This window comes from Heliangelus exortis, chromosome 2 (genome assembly GCF_036169615.1).
Source record: "Heliangelus exortis chromosome 2, bHelExo1.hap1, whole genome shotgun sequence".
Lineage (NCBI taxonomy): Eukaryota > Metazoa > Chordata > Aves > Apodiformes > Trochilidae > Heliangelus > Heliangelus exortis.
The window spans coordinates 49146349-49168972 of NC_092423.1; the positions used below are offsets into that span (position 1 = coordinate 49146349).

At 41.9% G+C, this 22624-nt stretch overlaps 1 long non-coding RNA gene across 1 annotated transcript in view; it reads right to left on the bottom strand.

Moving 5' to 3' along the window:
* Positions 1-562: 562 nt before the first annotated feature.
* LOC139792546 (uncharacterized) overlaps positions 563-22624 on the bottom strand; it is a 28060-nt gene continuing 5998 nt past the window's right edge. The window contains exon 3 of the long non-coding RNA XR_011724304.1: positions 563-4264. This is a non-coding gene — a long non-coding RNA (uncharacterized lncRNA). The remainder of the gene's footprint in view (positions 4265-22624) is intronic.

Consider the following 22624-nt stretch of genomic DNA (forward strand, 5'->3'; position numbering starts at 1 on the left):
CAGAAGGCAGGCTAAAGCAGCATTTACCAACCTTCAAAAAAAAGATCTAGTGTATGTGCATGTAACTCCCAATGAATAAACAAGTCTCTATTTTTTTGTAATGGCATGCAGTGGAATTAGATGGCTGAATACTTGCAGAACAATTTTTGTGAGAGAACAGTATTTGATTTTCTTGGGCTAGAATTGGCAAAGAAGCCTTTTTCAGAATATTCATAATGACTACACTTATGAAAAAGTGTCCATTCAACTTAATGTCGTAGATGGACCCATTAGCTACTGATGTCTCATTGCATAAATGCACACAGTTGCAAAAGTGACACAGGTTTTTAATGGAGGACTTCTTAATCTATTGTGATGGCTACATGGCTTCTCCTTTGAACATAGAGAGAAGACTGTGCAGTCAAGGGCATTTTAATTCCATATCTAAAGTTCAGCACATGGAAGAGAGAGCATTGAAAGACTTAAATAAACCACGATGTGATAAATCATAACAAAGTACAAAATGAAAACATTCAGTTTATTTAGAGAATGTTCTCAAAGAATGGACTACATCAGTCTTGAACCAAAGCATACATTTATCCAGACTGTTTTTAATTCACAGTTTATTTATAAAATGATTCAATTTTTGATAACATCTGTATATGGCAAGGTTCCTAACCTCTGGGGCACAATGGGGAGAAGTTATTAAGCTAGCATCCTCCTTCCTCTTCATCTACAAGCAAAGAAGCTGGAAGGAATGGCAGTGTTGTTCTGATGACTGCATCACCAGGTGGGTCTTAACAACTTCCACTTATCAGAGAAAAGACAGAGCTTCTCTAAAATTGATACAGCAGGAAACCTTGGGAGGATGTTCTCAGAATGGCCAACCAAAGCAAGAGAGGTACAAGACTGTAGACCTGTTTAAATACAGAGTCAACACTTTGACTTCAGTCATGCAGGAAACTTAATCACACAAGGTAACAAACTTAAATCAGAAATTACCTTATTTGTTTTGTGTCAGGTTGTGATAAAAACTCTATCTGTTTACAGGCAGCACAAAACCCATGGTTATTATAATTCTTCTTTTCTTTCTGATTACTTGACTGGGAAAACACTAAAACAGAATATCTACTTGTGCAAATTTTTGAAAGAGCAGTGACTGCTTATGAATAACGCACCTATGAGGTAAAGTACTGATCTGGACTGAATCAAAGGTCTTAAAATACATTTTTGTGTACAGAAATTCCATTCGCTCTACATCACTGACTAATTCAGTATGGCTGAAAAAAATAAATCTGATTGACTGCAAAATGTTGTCTATAATAGTTATGACTGATAATGTGTTTTTGATATTGGTAAAACCCCCACATATTAGTCAGTTTGTCTGATGGATTTTACCACTTCCTGCCTGATTGTTGAGGAATTCAGAATGCTATTTGGCCAGCAAGAAGTATGTCTACAGCAGGGATTCCTTGCTCTCTTTTCAGGAAACACAGCTACATTAGTGCTATTAGTGCAGCCTTTCACACCACTATTTATTTAACGCTGTCTGGCCTCCATCACTTTTCTAGATCCCTCTTATCTGCTCCACAGCAGGCCTGTATCCTGCAATTAATTCCAGAGACTGGCAGGGTTCACTGGGGGGTCCCAGGCATTACAGATATCTGCATGTAAACACGAAGGAGATAGCATGACCTGAGCCAGCAAATACCAAGCCAGCAGCTTTCTTGCATTTGCATGGAGATCAGATTGAGCTCCTTCAGGCACGGTTACACAAGGTGACCACTCACACTTCATCCTGTGGGTCTTTGGGGCAGGGACCATATGGTCTCAGAGCAATCAGGTCCCCATCCGTGCTGGGGCAAGTAATTAGAGAAAGAAGATGAGTCTTGGCTGACCTGCTTTCCATTACCTGCTGCTGTTTTCTCTCAGCATGAGTTAAGGAGGTAGTTCACTCTTCATTCCCAGATGTTCAGTTGTTTTGTTTGGTTTTGTTGTGTTTTTTTCTTTAATAAAGCTTTAATTTTCTAAAATGTAACACTTATTTAATCAGAAACAACACATTAGCGAATGGAAGGATGTTTTTCTCCTCATCAAACTGGCTTTCACTGGGCATTACACATGCCTGTGGTAAATAAATTAGGAGATAAAGAGCATTAAACTCATAAAACAATTGATGTATTTTGCTGCTGGTTGGCATCCCTGCAATACAGCTGCTTCTCCCAGCCTCCTGGAAGCAGAAAAAGGGACAATAGCAAGTTATGCAGTGTGACTGGCATCTCTTCCACCCCACCAACCTAAAGGCACATGCACATATTTACCCACACTCACCATCACATCAGAATAATTTCTAGAGGTTTTCTATCATCTTAAAAGACCTTCTGTCACCCAACCAGGACTCAATGGATGGTCAATACGGGAGGTCACTGAGGATGGTCTTAAAAAACTCTTTTGGCCCTGCAATCCATCACTGATTAGACAATATCCCTGTGTCTGTCAGGACATGTATTTTTTTCTTAGCATCTAGCCTAACAGGTGCAGCTCTGCCTGTAAGCAGCCCAAACCAGCCAGCTGTGCTCACAGTGAAACATTACGATCTGTGAGCATCAGAGAGGAGGCCTCGCCAAAGGCTGTAAATAAAAGGAGAAGAATGTAGTGGCTTTGGGCCTTCTGCCCAAGCAGATAAACCTTGACTGCTGTTGCGCCCTTGCTTTCTTAAGAAACACTGAGTGTGGCTTCTGATGGCAGAAGGAAGAAGTCCTTTGCTGTGACACTTGTCATTGGCTGTGGTTGTTTCAAGCTGGAGTTCATACTGAAGGCCAGCAGAGCTGAGACTGAACCCAGTGTTGCTCCTTTTCATGTGGAGTCCCCTACACCATCATCCACATCCGCCTCTCATTCCTGCAGCCTTGCCCTATGGGTTTCCTCCTCCACTTCTGATTTATGAAGGCTTCTCATTAGTAACACCCTGTTTCCCAGTGCCTGTGTCCTATGAGGAGCCCTCTGCATCAGAGTAGGTGTTGAAAAGGCAAGAGGGAAGAGGAAGGTGATAAGTAACTGGGTGATGGGTAATTAAATTAGCCTGCCGGGAGCTAAGAGAAATCTCACACACTGTAAGAAGTCACTCCTCAGGAAATCCTTATGGATCTTTGTTCCTATGGCACAGGAAAACAAGCCTTTCACAATAGAAAATATCTTCCCATCAGCAGCATTAGAAAATGATAAAGGAATCAAACTGTGTTAGAGTGAGTCATCACTCAACAATTTTTTTTCAGTGCTTTCCCAGTGATTGCTAGCAAAGGTCATGGGTTGCTAAGCCAGAATTTGGAGACTCTAAGATGGGAAGGGCCATCAGGAAGCCCTGATGCTAACAGAAATGCTTACTTCTAAATTTCAGTCAAGCTCAGAAGTAGAATATCAGAGACCCATCTTCCTTTTCCTAAATTAAAGACTTTCTTTTTAGCAAATCTGAGGGAAGTGTTATGGTTGCTATGGATAAAATATGAAGGGTCCAGAACTCAGACTGTTAGTAGGTAGAGAGCAAAAAAAGACAGAATAAGAGAAAAGAGTGTAGTACTGTCACATCCCCTGCTGAAACATCCAGCTTAGGGTTAGCTCCAGATTATGACACAGTAGCTTTAACTGCAGTGTTCCCCTGCCTGTTGTGATCATCTGGCCCTAACATCCTTCCAGTCCACTGAAGTGACTAACCTATGGAAGGTCTTCAAGCCATCAGTCAGCTCCCTCTTCATTCCCCATTGGAACTGTCCTAAGTTATTAATTTACCACCTGTAAATCTGTGATAGTAAGAGGAGTTACATTCCAAAAAGGGAAATCACGGCCTTCTGCTTCATTTATCTTAAAACTGAAGTCCTACAGAGGTGTCACATTCCTTTCCTTCCTGCAGCTGTAGGCTTGCCTGAAGTAGCCACTGTCCCCTAACATTCAGTTGTCTCTGGTGTAACACCATTGCCTGTAGCAACCCTGAGAACAGTTAAGATAAAACATCAATGTTTTATCACTATGTGGCCTAACCTTAAAGGAAGTCTGTTTGATGTAGTAATAAAAAAAAAATACCAGTGCCTAGCTACATCTCCTGCCCTACAGCTCATATTGCTATTGACAACCCAGCCACAAGGGAAGTCCCAACAACAGATGTGTGATGGAAAAAAATCAGGTGGAAAACCAGCTTTTGGAGTTACACTGGGGCAGCAGGTATAAGGAGAGGAAAACACCTGGAACTAGATTTCACATCCACTGTGTTCACATCTTTTCTGTATTATCCCTGTGAGAAAAAAGATAGAAAAGTGCTTAGGTAGTGTTAATCAGCCACTAGGGATCCCCTGAGCTCTAGGGAATTTATGGCTTACATGGAGGTCTCTAGCTCTTTTTTTAGAGGGAGATTGTTTAATTTGTTTTCATTTCTGTGTTTCATGGAGGTTTGACTCACTGTGATTTCCCCTTGCAAGGGCAGAGCAACAGGCTGTGCTCAGGTAGAGCTTCTATCCTGAGAATGTCCAGACGTGCCCCATTCCCCTAATGAGATTATTTTTACTCTGTCTTAAGGGTATTTCAGGTCTTCACAGAAACTGGGTTTTAGCTGCATCTCTTACAGGCATATTGTATCTATATAAAGACCAATGTCAGCTGCATACAGTACTGCTTAAACTATGTCAGAAATATGTAAAGTATGATAAACAGAAAGATGTTCATGGGGTTTCAACCATCTTTCTTCTTAGTGAGGTATTTCAAGACTTCAACTAAATGCACATGTCTTACATTAGAGAAGCTTAGCAGGCTCAGAATATGTATATCCTTGTTTCCCTTTAGCCTGTGAAGCTGCATTACTACCAAAGCTGAGTAAAGTATCTTTATTGAGTCAGTGTAAACAGCTCCTATTCAGCTCTCAGCCCTGCAATCACACTACTGGTGTTTTTTTTTTTTGGTGGTGGTTTGATTATTTTTTTCTGAAGCTTTTTTCTTTTTCGGAAGTAAGAACCTTCTCATGCCTGTTGATTTCATCATTCTGGAATTTAATTGAGCAGTCACCTTAAAAGGCCATTCATTTAGGCTCCAGGGAGGAGTGCATTTACTTCCTTTGCAAAATGTGATGTCAAGGCTTATATTTTTTCCCCTTCAATCCATCTTAAAACAGGAAATGCAGAAAGAAGAGGGTCCAGAGTAGAACACAGCACACACTTATACGGTCACCTAAATGTACAGAGCTGAAAGAGTCACAAGTGATATGTTTCTTACTGAGAATGTAGGCACACTGGATGCTCTTTTGGAGGGTCACAGGTACAGAAAAAGCCACAACCTATTTCAGCAGTGTGCTGATTCAAGCTTCTTAATTAGCCAGCTAAAGAGATCAAAGAGCAAAGAGAAGTCAGATGAAAGCCAGGTGTTGGTGTGGCTGCAATTCCTCTCCTAACTATCTGGTTCCCAGATTACAAGCTTTATCTGTCTCAATTAACACGGGGAGGAGAAGGATAAAACAAAGGCCTGTTTACTGTAGGCTTGACCAAAACAGTTTGGTATAGATCTCTCAAAATGAAATCAGTTGTTGTAGGTGAGGCTCGAGCTACTATTAGAGCTGTCTGCACATCTCATTACAAAGCTCTGTTCCCAGCTGGTTATAACTTTGTTTGGCTTCAGCTCCTAGAATGGAGCCATTCAGAGACGTCTGGGTGCATGAGGTAGAGGGATGTACACAGGGTGGTACTTTTCAGAGACAGGAGAAAAGTGAGGTGAGCTTCTTGGTCAGGTCAAAGGGGTTTAGAGTGGGGACTTGGCCTTCACAGTCAGGAGGTGACAGGGGCGGAGGGACAAAGGGGTCTTTCTGAAAGGGCTCTCTCTATCACACTCCTTTAGCAAACTGAGACATGGTTATCTTCAGGCAGAGAGAGGCCTGGGAAAGTCTGCAGCTTATGCATGTTCAGCTGAAACCTTCAGAATTTTAGGAGCTAACCTCCACAATGATTCTGCTGCTTTGAGCACACCCCAGTCCAAATTTGAGATTATTTTTTCTCCCCTGACAGTTGTTAGGAGCCTCTGTGGCAGGTCAGGCCTGATGAGCAGGGGACACAGCCTGGTTTCCAGCCTCAGAACAGTGAAAAGCAGTCCTGGGGGAAGAAAGGCAAAGATGTTTAAACCAGCAGCAGAGGCTGAGGAGAATGCTGGCGATGAACCAAACTGCAAGGAAGAAGCTGGGAAGGGAGCATCACATCTGGGTGGGAAGCACCCATGAGCAGAGCCTGGGTCTGAACCCACATGAGGTGGCATGGGAGAAAAGGGGAAAAGCAGCAGGGAGAGGGATGCAGAGCCAGGGAGAGGACACCAGGACTAGTCTGGGCAATGAGCTGTGCATGGGGCTGTTGTCTGCAGTCCACTTATCTTGGATTTACTAGGGCCCAGATTTGCTGAGCAAGAAGATTAGGACTGGGTGGGAAGTTTAAGGAGTGGAGATGAGGACTGTCTCAATCAGAAGTATGGCATTTAAAGCTGAGGGCAAGATGTGGTGTGGATAAATGGCCTCTGGGGGTTAAATGCTGCCTTGGACTCTTTCCCACTGCTGCAGAACTCCTTGCATACCAGACAAACTTTGCATATGGTGCTGAGTTCAGAGCTATAACTTATGTTAATGGGGGTTATATTTTGTGTATACAAGAAAGCCCCAAACACCTCGAGTGCTCAGAAGGATCGAGTTTTAGTATCTCAAATTGGATGCCAGCATTAATTTATCTTTTCCCCATTCTTTATCCACTCAGCCTCAGAGTTTCATCTAAAAAAACCTATTAATATTTGTGAAATACTCAGATTTGATAACATTAAATGTCAATAAGTACCTTGTGGAACAAACAATCCTTCACAGCAAAATAAAAGCATACAGCACAGTAAATGAAGCCCCTTTTAACAACCAGAAGAACACAAATCACTGAACGCATTACATGACCATCTCTTTTTCTGTGTACTGGATGAACCAGAGCTACTCTGAAAATATGATTACATATCACACTACTAGGAGCTGAGTCATCCAGGAAAGTTCTTATTGGAAAAACACCATCCATTTCTTTTCATGTAATAGTAATAGTGTAAAAGCAGTGGTTTTGAGCTTTCTTCACTTGTAGATCCCTATAAAGTTTGTGCAAGAGATGCAGACCCTTGGATAGGGACAAGACAACAGCTTGTTCAATAGTTACCTCTTTTGAAACCCTTGAAAGTCATCCATAGAACCCCAGGAGTCTATAGACCATATGCTGTAAACCACTGTCTCTGCTTGTATAGCTCACAAAGTCAAAACCCCCTGTTAAATCAAGAATAATTTTCTCAGTTTTTTCAGTAAAATGCTCTGTATCATAAGAAAATGTATGAAAAATTCAACGCCCTTGCTGCTAGCAGGAATCTTGAAAGAAGGAAAAAAGTTTGTTTTGACATTGCTGTATCAGATGTTCTGCCTAAAACTTTTGCCCTTGTTTTCTTTATTTGATTTCTCTACCCCAATCTCCTCTTCCATCTCTTGCATTTCGTTAGTTGACAATAATTATTGTGTACCCTAGGTCTGAGGTAGGATCCCAGGACACTAGCTTGCTTCTGCCAAGTTAGTCTAGCTCCTAACATGCACTAAGTAGGGCTGCAATCCAGTTTAAAGGCTCACATACTTGAATGTTTCCATTCCATTGCAAATTGAGAATATTATTTCGTTCTGCAAAAACAAACATTATGAAGGTGTTTCCCCTTGGAGTTTGGGAATGTCTGTCACTGATGTGCAACGATCTGTAATTACAGCACTGTTCCCTTCCATCCACCACAGCTGCCTCCAGAAATGTTCCCCCTCATTAGGAAACTATCCTATAATTTAAGATTAGAACTGGAACATAAGGCAGTAATTGCCCCTTTCTGTTTGAGTCTTTTCAAAACTTATGTTGCCAAGCTGAGGCATTTGTTGTGCTTAAACCTTTCCACCCCTCAGCAAATAGGTCTGCACTTGAACTTCATTTAGCTTTGTCTCATTTGCATCATCAGTGCCCCTGGTTCAAGTGCTGTGAGAGCTGGCTCTAGACAGCATTTGCTTCAAGGAAGTGCCAGTCTCTGATTCTCTTGATAATATTACAACCACTGAATTTTTTTTCCCCAACCATCTGAAATTCAGCTTTTTGCTATATTGGTGACCTGTGTTGTTTGGCCAGTAAGTTATTCTGGCTGTGAAAAACATGGAAGAAGAATGAAAGTTGGGTAAAGTTTCTTCAGTTCCCCATTCTGAGGAAACTGTTAATTTCTGGAACATGGGGCAAAGCACAGCACGTATCTATGTATTCATTATCCTTTAAAATGTCACATCTTTTTATATTTTGTTAGTTCCATCTATGTGATATATGAGAGAGCCTCCTGAGCTCAGAATATGTCACTGATGACTCTGTGTGATAACCTCTAGTAATAGGTGCTGGGCTGCTGTCAGAGAATGTAGCTTCCTGGTCTCTTATTTCTGCTTTTTTTTGTCCTTCTAAGCCCTGAGCTCCGGCTGCTCTCTGAAAAAAAAAAAATCAATGCTTCCTAGCAGAATTAATACAACACATAAGTAATTTAAATGTCAGCAAGCTCTTTTAGCTATTTATTTTTATTTCAATTTGTGAAACATAAAAAAGTATGTATTCTGGGAAGTGAGCACATTTAACAAAGGATTAAAAAAGCAGACAAAAGCCCTAAAAGCTTTAGCAAACCACTAGCTTTGCCCCACATGCCAGAGCTCTTCGTCAGATTTTTCAAGACTAAAATGTGGACAAAAAGGACTCGGTGTGGGTGGGCTTGGGACAGAGGTCTAACACATGTGAACATGAGCAGAGAGTGTTTAAGTGGGCAGTTTCTCCAGTCTTTCTGCCTCTTGCCTCTGTCTGCATGGCATGCATACATATGTGTGTACATACAGGTTTCATTCCAGGTGTGTGTAAACCATCCTGGGATGTTACTGGGAGTTATGTATCAGCTGTTCTTGATGTCTCCTGCTAGAGCTTTCCTGCCCCAGTGTTAAGTTCTTGCTTCTTCACAGCCAGCACATGACACAACGAAAAAGATAAAGTTTGAAGTTCCATGGGTAGCTTATGACACCTTCTTTCCAATTACCCTCAGTTAGTGGGGGTACACATTTCCCCAGAAGACAAAACACTAAACCACATTCCGGTATTCACCTGGACTGTTTTGAGAGATTGACTTTTACAAAGCAGTCTGCTGCTTCCTGGGAAGAAAATCCCACCACCTCGAAAGTGCTTCTGAAAAATCAAGCCTTTCTTATTAGAGAAACTCGTGCAGCTTCTTTTTGCTGACTCTCTTGATGTGTTGCCAATGAGTGGGGATGGCCCGAGCCTGCCTTTTTCTTTCTCATTGTGTTTGGTGCGTGTTTGCTTCACTCGTGGGCTGTGTTTTGAATGTGTTTGTTTAGTTTCTCACTGCTTGCCATACTGACTTCTTTATTCTGTCCCTTCTGAGTTTGCTGCATGCTTTATTTTTGTCTTGCATCTGCACTCTGCTTTGCTTTGCTCAGCTGGGTTTAGCATCCTGATTGTATGAGGATGTGTGTTTTTTGTCATTTTAACCTCTTGGGTGTTAGTGCTCTGTTGAAGAGAGACACTGCAGAGGGGAAGTCCCAAAACTAGCCCCCTAAAATAAAGTCCTACTGACAGCAAAAAGAATTAAAAAGCCAAAAAAAAAAAAGTATACGCAAAAGTAAAATTAATAAAACAGGCACAGGATGTAAAAAGATGCCTGATTTCTTTCCATAGACATAATCCAGATGTTACTCAATAAAAGAATTACATTTAAATAGAAAATAATAATATTTATCACATTGTATAATCACCGTATTTATGAGTTCAGGAAAAATCTGAGAAATCTGGGTTCAGTAATGCACACCTTTCACAGGAATCCAAGCCTTTCTTAGCATGGTTTATGGCCATTGTGCAATATGACCCTCTTATCTCTGGTAAAAGTCTGCAAAATTTATCAGCAGCTTATGACACAAATGAACTTGAGATCTGGCTGCTTTTCCACAGAAGCTATCTGGGATCAGTGGCGTCATTCTAAAGAAAAAACTATCTGCACTCCCTGCAGAAATATCTCAAAGGGTCATATTTGTTACTTTCCATGCTTCACATCCCCTCCTGGAAAGCTAGTTGTCAATATTTGTATCAATGGGATGTCAACTGATGAGATACCTGAGATTTTTAAAAAGGAACAGTTACATTTTTAACATGTATTTTATAATCTATACTGAACATTACAACCATCCAACTATAGCCAAGCCTGGGAATAATGAGTGTCAGAAGGCAAAAAGAAGCTAACTCAAAATAAGTTTGAAGAAAAGATGAGTAGAGCTGACAGATGGTACAGCACTTTAAGGAAATCACGACTTTCCCCTCTTCCCATCAGTTGCTAAGGAGAGTTTATAAATGACAGAGTATCAAGAATATCAGTATTCAGGTAATGCTTAATGCTGATCAGTGTCTGAACATGCATGAAGCCATCTCAGACTCCTTCACTCTTAATCCAACAGCTTCTTGGGGCTGCAGCATTCATCCCTGTGACTCTTTGCTCCTCAGAGGAAAGAAGGGAATGCTTTGTCTTTTAAACTGACTGGAAAACTGTTCAGAAGCATTAACCAGTCCACCATGGAGTTATGCATCCCTTGGGCTGGAAAGGCAAATGGAACATGTAAGAACATGTGACTCCACATTCAGTAGCTGCTTTAAACCAGAACAATGATCTTTCTCTTTTCAGCTTTCCACAGGATAGGGTTCAACCCCATTAATGACTGTATTTCCCTCCCTACCACTCCAAGGACACTTTAGAGAGGGGATGATGTAATCGTCAGAACTCAAATGAAATTTAGATCAGTTGAGGAAACTGAGTGTGAAGAACACACGTGTGCTACAGAAATTCGTCTGGCAAAGAAAAAAAATGATGAAAAAATGCAGAAGGCCATTGCTTGCTTTTTTTAAAAAATAGATTGCAAGCAACATATTGTTTACTCAAGTTTTAACTGGCTGAAGGGCAGTGCTCAAAGGGTTGCAATGAATGGGGCTACATCTGGCTGGTGACAGGTCACCTGCGGTGTTCTAGAGTTCTATTAATCAGTTCTATTAATATATTTATCAGTGATCTGCATGCAGTTGAATGCACCATTAGCAAGTCCACTGATGGTAGCAAACCAGGAGGTGCTATTGACTCTCTTGAGGGACAGGAGGCCTTGCAGAAGGATCCACACAGATCAGAGCATTGTGATTTGATTTATGGGATGAAACTGAACAAGATGAAATACTTTATTCTTCACCTAAGACAGAGTAATGCTGGCCACAAGTATAAACTGGGAGAGAAATGGCTGGAGAGCAGCCCTAAGGAAAGGACTCTTGATGTGCTGGGTGACAGGAGGCTCAACAGGAGTCAGCAGTGTGGCCTGAGAGCCAAAAGGGCAAAACACCCCCTGGGGTGCATCAAACACAGCCTAACCAGCTGGTCCAAAGAGGTGATTATCCTGCTGTATTTAGCCTTGGTGCAGCCCCTCCTTGAGCACTGTGAGTGATTCTGGGGTCCATGACTTTAAAAGTGTATTAAAGTACTTAAATGCATCCTGAGGAAGGCACAAAAGCTGGGGAAGAATCCCAGGAGTGGGTTTCCTGGAGAGATGGTCAATGCCCCATGCTTGTCAATGTTTAAGAGGCATTTGGACAATGCTTTTAATGGGTATTGGTCAGCCCTGAATTGTTCAGGTAGTTGGAACAGACGATCATTATATGTCCTTTCCAACTGAAATAGTTCTATAATCAATTCGAAGCCTTCCTTCAACAGAAGCAATGGGATATTGCCTGTTGTATAACCTCTCTTGTCTGCTACTTTAACTATATTGTATCTGATAATTCCTCCAAAGACAAGAGTTACAGGAGAGACATTCCAGCTGAGGATGATCCAACACATCAGAATCCTCAGAGCTGGGTAAAGCCATGCTTACATCCTCTTCCTCTTAAGTGACATGTAGCATACTAAAAAGGAGCCATGTCCTATCTTCCATCCGAGGTAAAACTGGCCCTTGTTTCAGTAAAGCTATGCAGAAAATCGTGTCTTTTATTTGCTGACCATACAAAATAATAACAATTATGATGGGAATGCATAAGAGTTAATGATGAGCACTCTTACTTGGGAACAGAGAGCCACCAACAGAAGAGCCTGCAGGTAAGTGGGATGGAGTCCCCCACCATTGCAGATAAGAATGCACTTACATGCTGCCAAGAGTATTTCATCAAAGGCCTCTGGGGAAGGGAAAAAGCCCAGGCTTGTCTAATTTTGCAATGAAAAACATGGAGAGCCCACAGCCCCCTTAAGTGTTAGAGGGATAATCCCTTGGGCCACTGTGTAGGTGAGGCTTAGGTGACTGTCAGCTACACGTGCTCACTGCACATGGTTGTGATACCTGAAGCGGAAGACATAGAAAACACAAGAGGCTGGAGGAGCTGCTGAGGAGGACAGGGCCAGAGAGCTGGGGAATATTCATAAACTTTCTGGCTAGAAAGGAAGACAATAAGAAGCAAAGGCTGTAAAAGTGACTAATATGATTTAAGTCCAGTAGGGAGTGAGAGCAGAGGTGAATGGATGAAGCAGTCACTGGGGGCAAGATTCTGTGTGTGAGCACAACAGCAAGGGTGAGGATAGACAAAGGACACTCACGCCTGTTTCCCAGATCTCCCTCAGGATGCCCTGCCTCTTATTCCTCTTAACAAAGATTTAAGATCCTCTTTAATATTTGTCTCCTTTGGCTTGACTTTGACTTGATTTTAATGAACTAACCCTCCATATTGGAGTTACGCAGCCTCGGTCATTCCCTTGGTTTTTGCTGTGTGGTCTGTAACTTTCTCAGTCAGATTGCAAGCTTCATAGTGAGCCATTACAGTGGTAAAGTCTGAAGAGTATCTAAAGCACTACTATAGTGTTCTATCAAACATGCCTACCCAGTCACAAAAATAAACTGCATTAATAGATTACAAAAGGGTAGGATGTGGAATTTGTACATGTGGAAGGGCTCCTGCAACAGCGATAGAATACTAGCATAGCAGTTTTGTTTTGTTTTTTTTTTAAAAAAAACAAACTAGTGAAAACAGGAATTTAATTTTACTTTTGAGAGGATTTATTTTGCAAAAATAACACTCTTTATGTCATGAGTATGCAGAAGAGAGTGGTGCCATCACAAAACAATGCAATGAACCAGATGTGCCTGAGCTCAGGTCAAACCAAGATGAAGTCAGGAATCTTTAAACATCACAGTATGCATCTTATACAAAGTGTTTTGTAGCACACAGAATAGCCCTTCAGCTGGGGAGAAGCTATGATGTATTTCTAAAGCAAGAAATATCACAGATAGAGCTGTCACCAATGAAAAAACATTTGGACTCAAGTGAAAGAAATGGTAAAAAAAAGATGATAGGAAGCCATTATAGGACACTGGGGGAGGATGAGAAAGCAGAACAGGAAATGTTTTTGTAGATAAAGGAAGCCTGCAAAACAACTACAACGGGGATCATAGGAATTTCAATTGGTCTGTCACTGAGGGGAATTGTAATTAGGAAATATCAAATAAGTGTGAAAAGCTGAAGACTTTTACATAGCCCTGGGTTGTCTTTAGAAAGTTTATGAATGTGCAGCCATAGATAGTGAAACAACAGCCTCAGAAAGCTCACATCCTGGCTTTTATCTCCAACCCCAAAATAGTGCAGGTCTGAAAGAATCAGTTTTTTGACCTCCTGGGTTATACTACTGGCTGTTTTCTCAGGCCTTCTGCAGATGGCTGGGGGCTGGTGCATTCACAGAGGATGTGGTTCATTTAACTTCTGGGGATTGACTCTTGTCATGTATGTGGAGGGCATGAACTGTAAATTGTTGGGAGGATAACGTTGCAAGCTATGAGATGGTTAAGTGGCTATATGTTTTTACCACTTGAGTTATTTTTAAATAAAGTTGGAATGTATGATAGGCAATAACTAGTCAATTTTGGAAATTAGAATATACACTAACAAGAGTTTAGTTCCATCTGCAGCTAAAAAAAATAAAGTACAAACCCCATTCTGCTTCCAGGAGTACCATCTTGGCTTCTGCAAAAGCGCAGTTAAGAACGTGAGGCTTTGTCAAAAAAATCTGTGTTGCCATTGTAAGATGTCATTCTTAATTAAGTGAAAATGACTGGATATTACTCAGGTGATGTTACAGAATCAGGTCTGGCAGCATTGGTCTTCTGTCCATCCCTAGCCTTTGCTTGCCTTCTGCTCAGGCTCTGTGTGTCCACATCTGCAAGCCTTCCTTTGCCAGAGGTTTCTACCTGGTCCTTCCAATTGTCACTCAAATGCTCTTGATGTTTTATTGCCTCATCCAAAACCAGTGTATTCTGCCATGGGACCAGCATAAAACAGGAGAGAGTCCCCTCTGATGCTGGAATTTAAAACAGACTCAAGGTACATCATCCCATGTTAGAAGGACTGTAGCCAGGAAATGAGAAGAGTGGCAAGAGCAACCACCAAATATTTAAGGGTGGTAGTTCACAACATATTCACCTGAGATGCTAAAGCTGTAAAGTTTCTTGCACTAGACATTTTTGCAAAGATTCATTTGAACAAGCATCTGGCATGTTCTGATTCAGAGCACGCATGTCTTCTAGGGTATAATTCTGCACAATAATCACTTTAAGATTAGCCTTGACTTCATTCAGTATTACTACTGTAACACAGATTATTCCTTCACGTCTCCCAAAACGGATAACATGCTTTTATAGTATGTTACCTTTTCTAGTCTTTATTTGTCCAGGTGAAAGATGATCCAGACTGATATTTATCAAGGCATCACTGTTGTGGCTGGAGTCACCTTCGTTTGTGTAGCAGGGATTGAGAGACTTGCAGGGGATTAGAATGAGCATTGATTTTATAAAGACACTGTGATTCACTAAGGTTTCAATGAAATGGTGGGAGAAGAGTAGAGGCAGTTAATTCTACTTTCCTCTGGTTCCATGTCTCCAAAATCTGTGAAAAGAGGTTTTCCATACCTAACTCTAATAAATTTTTTTCCTAGGAAACTCTTATTAGGAGCCTGCAGAAACGCCTGCTTTATTTAATGAGGCTTTTCAATGTTATCACACAACTATTTTCATAATCTCAAAACTCTTCTTTAAATAACTGTGACAATCAAGCCAATTATGCTTCCATGAACCAATTTTTAGTTATTTTTGGTCAGTTTCCACAAAAAACATATTTGTGTCCCTTTGTTGTCAGCCAAAATATTTTTTTGGAATTCAGTTTTATCTCCCTAATTACCTTTTAACTTGATTTTGCGTATTTTTACCAATTTCTACCTCCCCCCCCCCCAGATTATTTATTTTTTTAATACTTACAAGTAGTAACCTTGAGATTTTAGACCTTTAGATCCCTGAGCCTATGAGGCTCTGGGATATTTTTCCTATTTAAAATATAAAAGGAGACATTTCAGTTTCCTTTTGTGTTTGGTGGTTTTTTTTTGGTTGTTGTTGGTTTATTTTTTTGTTTGAGTTTTTGGGGTTTGTTTGTTTGTTTTGTTTTGTTTCTTTTTCCAAATATATTCTGCTAGCCATTTTCTTTTATTTGACTGTTTAGTTTTGTTTCCCCAACTCATAGAAATTAATGTTAGAATAAGAGTGGAGGAGATTCTTTTGGCAGCCTGCCTGCTGAACTCTAGAAATGCCACTTCACATAGTCCATGCTTTAGATGGTTGAATGAATTCCAGAGAATATAGCCAGGAAGACAAACCTGCAGTCTGAAGCCTGTTAATCTGAGGAGAGGGGAAGCCATCCTCTAAACTGCTTCATTCTGATCATCACATGTCTATTTTATTTTGAGTGCTTCATCTTGGCAAAGTAATCCATTCTCTTTGCTGCTTCATTTGTCAGTCACTGTGATAACTCAGGCAGTAGGGAAGTAGTGGTACAGGTGAATTTTGTGACACTTTTACACCCATTTATTAGTAAGCATATTGAGATATGGCATACAGACAACTCTATGGTTATTAGATTGTAATGACTTTAGACCTGTGCTTACCTGAGCACCCTTTTTAAGACAGGAGTCTGTCTGGGAAAGGATGGCTGTGTTGTCACTTCATGGTCATCTAATTGTATAACTGGGAACTCCTAAAAGCATGTAAGTCTTTCCTCAATGAAATTAAACTGCAAGTTTATACTCAAATCTTTTTATGGAAAATGTTAATATTCACAGCAGGTTTCCAGACGTCTGCTTCCCAACTGTTTTTAGAATCTAGGTCATTATATAAGTGGCATCATATAAATCTACATGGAAGTCACAGAGTATTTTAAACAGTGAAATGGTTCAGATTTCTTTAAAGCTTGTAACCATCTAAAACAAGTTGTTCACATGTGTACAGTCCAAGAAAGGTTAAATATCTCTCTTGACCCCTCATCAAGTGTGAATTTTTAACGTTCCATGTTCTCATAGCTTTGTGAGGCAGCATTTTCTAGGTGAATGCCCCTGATATTTCAATCTGTTTGCAGTTTTTTTGCCATCCAGTATGAAACCTATGGCAACATAAATCCTATGGTGTTCCAGACCTTGGTCATTCATTTCCTCATGCTGTGCAATGATTTCTTGGCTGTAGGCACTTTTCCTGAGCTGAAACACTTCATGTGCCTCAGTTACTCCTCTTTCTTTGCTTTTATTATTATTACTCTCCTCATTATACTGGCCCAGACTGGGAGTGAAACAGCACTTCCCAAAGAAGCCCCTCTCCCTGCGTGCAGTTTCACACCCTTGCAAAAAATTTTCAGACTAAGGAGCAACACACATTGAATCATAGAATCACAGAATCATAGAACTGGCTGGGTTGGAAGGGACCTCTGAGATCATCAAGTCCAACCCTTGAATTCTGCCACAGCAGAGAAGAGGTGTGGGGTAGTGCAGTGCTGGAGAGGGCTATTGGATGGATGCTGCTGGGAAGCAGCAAGGGGATTGATTGGTGGGGAGAGATGGTTGCCAAGGCTGACAGTGCCATGGGTAAGGGAAACAAGGAGACATCAGATCCAAATGATTTCAGTGGCAGAAGGATGCTGGATGGGTAAGAGATTGCTGGGTGGATGCTCTGTCTCTTGGATTTTTCACAGGTAGAAGCTACTTTACCAGTGGAGCAAATTCCTGCCCCAAGTGCCTACAGACATGTCATCTTGGGAACCTTCATCCTGGTTCCCTTGGCCTGGAATCCCGTCTCCTGCCTTGGGGCATAATCCAGTTCGAGGCAAAGCACGGACCCGTGCCTCAGGAAGAGCCGCGGGGGCCCCCAGCAGCCGCAAGGCAGAACTGCAAGCCCAGAGCCTGCCACATCGTCCCCCCACCAGCCGGAGGAGAACCCAGCTGAGAGCCAGGCCAGCGTGAGAAGGTCCCCGCTAGCCTGAGTGAAATCCATGACATTTGGCAGCTCCACTGCTCTGTGGGCTATTGAAAACCATAAAAGCATCCCCAGTCCTTTCAGAGAGCTGCATATCCTCTCTCTCTCTCCAGACCGCTTTCCTGGTGCCGTGACAGCGCTCCAAGAACTCAGATAATACCAACAACTTTTGAATATAGATCTGTGTCTGAAAGTGTTCACTGATTTTTTTCCTGAGCTTTTAAGATCTGCTGCTTCTTTTCATGTACGTGCCCCCCAGCTGCCAAAGAATAAATTTGTCACTTTTTTAATTTCCTTCTATTGCAGCCAATAAAATTTCCTTGTGCCTGTGCAAAGTCCTCCACCACTGAGCTCTTCTGGCATCATGCTGGCTTGTGTTTTTATGGTAGAGGGGAAGAGGGTTTTGTGTGGCCATTTAATGCATGAGAAAACTCTTTAACAGATTTTCTGGATAACTGAAATGTTGTTTCTAATATGCAGAATAGAAAAAGCCTTACACTGTGAGCTTCCCCCTGATGCCCTGGCAATGTCCTGCAATTCCAATTTGGTGTGACTGTTTTTTTGGAAGAAAAGGGTAGCTCGAACTCTGTGTTTATTCATTCTCATTGCTGGGGCTAATCCATGAAGCAGCTTTTTTTTTTGGTGATGTGAATGTTGGCAAGTTTTAAACTGACAGGAAACTACTCTCATATATGATTGCCAGGCCACCAGGTGAGAATGAGAAGGAACAAGGACAATGACTATGAATATGGGCAAGATTTGAGTCCACAACACAGCTGAAGAAACTCACAGCCTAATTCTAAACAGCTGAAATACCCCAGTTCTTCCATAGTGGTTTATTTGTGACTTAACAACGTGTTGCTGAAAAATTAAAACGGTGTCAAAAGCAGGTGATAATTACTTCTGCTAAGTTGTATAAAATAGCAATAGATAGACTGCTTAACAAGAGCATAAAAAAGATTAAGTGAAACCAGCAAACAATTACATAAAAATAAATAGAGTAACAATATTGTGCGCAAATTGAACTGTTTTAAAACAGCAAAGTGCAAAGGTCTGCATGCACTGCCAGCGGCTCCTTGTATCCCTGGGGAAAGGCTCTCTTTCTGGGGCCAGGAAAATGCAATTTCCTTCCCTCAAGATGGTTAGAAGCAAGACAGCCACCTACTGACTGACAAGGTAACCACAGCATGATTATGTGCTTGTCGTTGAACTCACGCTCTATTTCCATCCTAAAATTGTGGCCTGTGGAAAACTGGTTTTCAGCAGAAGCTCATTACTGAAGCACACAATTAATAGCCGATTATTAACTTGCTGACTCTTTTTATTACTCATAGCTTTGACATCTGGTTAGGTAGCTGTGTGTACAAGCACTCCTAAGCCTGAGTCATATTTTCCCAAGTGCATAGATTTTCTCCACTGCTGTGTAGGACTTAAAGGAAATCATGCCCAGGTGGCCAAGAAGGCCAATGGCATCCTGGCCTGTATCAGGAACAGCATGGCCAGCAGGTCCAAGGAAGTGATTCTGCTCCTGTACTCAGCGCTGGTGAGGCCACACCTCGAGTACTGTGTCCAGTTCTGGGCCTCTCAGTTCAGGAAGGAGATTGAGGTGCTGGAGCAGGTCCAAAGGAGGGCAACCAGGCTGGTGAAGGGACTCCAGGACAGATCCTATGAGGAGAGGCTGAGGGAGCTGGGGCTGTTCAGCCTGGAGAAGAGGAGGCTCAGAGGAGACCTCATCGCGCTCTACAACTTCCTGAAAGGAGGGGGTAGCCAGGTGGGGGTTGGTCTCTTCTCCCAGGCAGCCCTCAGCAAGACAAGAGGGCACGGTCTCAAGTTGTGCCAGGGGAGGTTTAGGTTGGACATTAGGAAGAATTTCTCTACTGAGAGGGTGATCAGGCATTGGAATGGGCTGCCCAGGGAAGTGGTGGATTCTCCGTCCCTGGAGATATTTAAAAAGAGACTGGATGTGGCACTCAGTGCCATGGTCTGGTAACCATAGCGATAGTGGATCAAGGGTTGGACTTGATGATCTCTGAGGTCCCTTCCAACCCAGCCAATTCTATGATTCTATGATTCTATGACCTGTAGTGAAATGAGGCAACCAGGTGCCACTAATTACCAGGTAGTGGGCATGAGCTTGTGTTAAGCCCACCTGTGCCTGATTAGGGCGGGCCCCAACTGCCCATGAGCAGGATTAGGGGGCCAATAAAAGGTGAGGCTTGAAGCACAGGCTCAGCTGATTCCTGAGCAAGTCAGCAGAGAGGTGAGTTACTTCTGGAGCACTACCACCAAGCCAGGCTGACCCGTCCTGAGGCAACAGACTCAGGGCGCTTTTTGTGGACCTCTGCTGGAACACCTGTTGGACCTTGGAGTGCCGTGCCCTAAGAGAGGTTCGTCTTGCTATGATGATCAGAATGCATTTCCACAGAAGAATTGGACAAGGTTCCCTGATGTCTGTGGCTATCCTGTTCCCTTTTTGATACCACACCTTGGTGTTTGCTGAACACTGATCACTTTGTAGAAGTCAGAGAAACGCCTTGAACAGCCAACACGTTGACAAAGAAACCTCCCAAAATAAGGGGATAGGAGTCTTTGACTCAGGAATTCTTTAGGATATTTAATTGTGTTTTGGACCTGTTAATAGGTTGTGTGATGATGCTGGTGTCTGAAAATGTAGCCTGATCTATGTAGCCCTGTGTGTTACATTAGCTTGAGGGCTTGTGTGTTCTAAGACCATGGAATTTTGCAGGAAGCCTATGTCATGCCAGACACTCTAATGAAGAACATTTGAAGTTCATAAAACTATAATGAAAATGCAACAATGGAAATGGATTGAAAGTATATAAAATACTGCTTTTAAAGACAATTTGTATTTTAGTAACACCTAGGTCCTGAATGGATGTAAAAAATTTCCCTTTTACTAACAGGCTTTTGTAACTCTTGAAGGAAAATGAAGTATTGGTCAGTATAAGACTTAGCAGGAACTGTTTGTGTCAGCGAACTGAAAAAAATACCTGGTATAACAGGTGAACAAGTAGCTGGCTGGACAGTCCAAAAGGCACTTAGGAAAACCAACCCAGTGAGGCAGCAGACCACGTGCAAGTAGACAAACAGTCCTACACTGTAAAGAAATGAGTGTGGGGATCCAGACTGATCAGGAGAACCGACCCTGCATGAGCCACGTGACAGAATATGATTTCCACAGATGGTGAATGAGGCCCCACGACCCTCCTCAGGTTTAGGAGGAGCTGTGTGACCTGCAGGGCTGTCATGAAAGCACAGAACACTCTGCAGGCAGGAGGCTGATTGCTGACCTACATACACAGGTATGGTTCCTACCCTTGCTGGAACTGGAGCATCCAGATTTACACAACTAAGACTTCTCTTTGAAGTGTCACTAGGAGGAAATTGGGCCTTTCTTCCTCCTGCACCCAATTCAGCATAGCCTGAATTAAATTTTAACTATATTTAGACCCTATGGGTTACATAACCCATAGGCTGAAACCACCCTTTGCAATTTTTAGACCAACCAAAAGCCAAGGCTTCAAGAACTACAGGGAAAATACCACTCCTAGATTATTTAATTTTATCTCGCTATTGTAAATGAAATATTACTACAGATTCTCAGAACAGAGTGTAAAGCTCCATGCATATGAGCAACAAGCATTTGAGAGTTTAAACTGAGATGTGAAACTCTCCTTATGATCTTTAAGAACTTGTAAAAACTTTATTTAAATTAGAGTGTGATATTTAATGGACAGAGATAAATAGCATGCTATTACAAAATCTTATAGTTACAAGAACAGCATTTCAGGCTGAGGTTATATTTTGCAGACTACAGATGACAGGATGACATCTAAAAGACGCAGAATCATATAGAAGCATTCAGAAACAAAATATTTTAAAGCAAAACATAAACCAGCTTGTTTTCATTCCAGCCTTCATGAGTGTCAGCACAAAAGAGGTAAGACAATGGCTCAGACAGAACAAAATATAAATACACAAAATAGGTGGATTTCCAGAACAATTGCATTTTGTTTCTGTAAATACTTATGCATGAGCAGACACACTGAGTTTCCTGGGACTGTTCATGTGTTAAGTTTTTAGTTAAGAGTCAGTAAGCCTCCAGTCATGTGCAGTGACATTTTCAAACCTGTAGGATTGGAACTTCAAAAATGATGAATTTGTCTGAGGAGTGATGGTTTCTTTTCTATGGAATGGATAGTACTTAGCAAGAATTCAGTAGTTTCTTTTATAATTTATAATAAGCCTTACATGTAAAGCCATAAAGCAGAGGGTGAGAAAAGACGAGACATTTCATAATCACAGGACTGTCCACTTTTAATTTTTTCCTCTTCCTCCTCAGAAAGGCACATTCTTGGTCTTGCATGTTCTGCCAACTATTTGTGAATTATGTGGCTACGTGGCTGTTTTCAACCTGTGCAGCACTGACAGGGCGTGTGGTAGCCGGGGAGAGAGAAATGCTGAAGGCAGCCCTGGGGCAGATACTGCCAGGAGGATACAGATACTGCTACACTGGAGTTACAAGCAGGGAGGAATTGTTTTGCTAATTCCAAGCATTTTCATCACTGTGCTCCCCCTACCCTATTCCCACCCCAACACTTCTGCCATAACCCCATTCCTAACTCCATCACTCATGCCTAGGATGCCAGTGGAAGAAGGCAGTGGTGCAGTGCCATGCCCATACCCAGAGAGTGGTGAAGAAGGCTTGGAACAAACAGTGCTGCTTTGCTCTGCCCTTGCCATTTCCTCACGCTGTGTCCCAGAAGCTGAGGCACTCAGGGACAAACAGCACTGTAGTGGCAAGCAAAGAGCAATCCTTTGTGTAATAAAAAGCTCAGTATTCACTTACATATCCTAATTCTTTCCACGCAAATCCTTTCTTGTCCCCCCAAAATCTGTTCAAACGTGAACGGGGAATTTGGCCTCATGGCTGGGATTTCTGCAGAGCTAGCAACCTGAGTGGGTCTGCTATAGTGCAGATCAAATGAGGACTGTCCTGATAAATGGCCAGCACACATATACAGATCAACTGCACTTCAAGTGAATATAAATCTGAGGTATCTGGAGCACGTCACGCTTACTGCACAGGTGCTAGTTATCTGAGTATGTGCCAGGAGATGCCTGCATCCACGTTTCTGCTTGTGTTGTCCTGAGCTGAAATCAGAGATGCTGGCACAA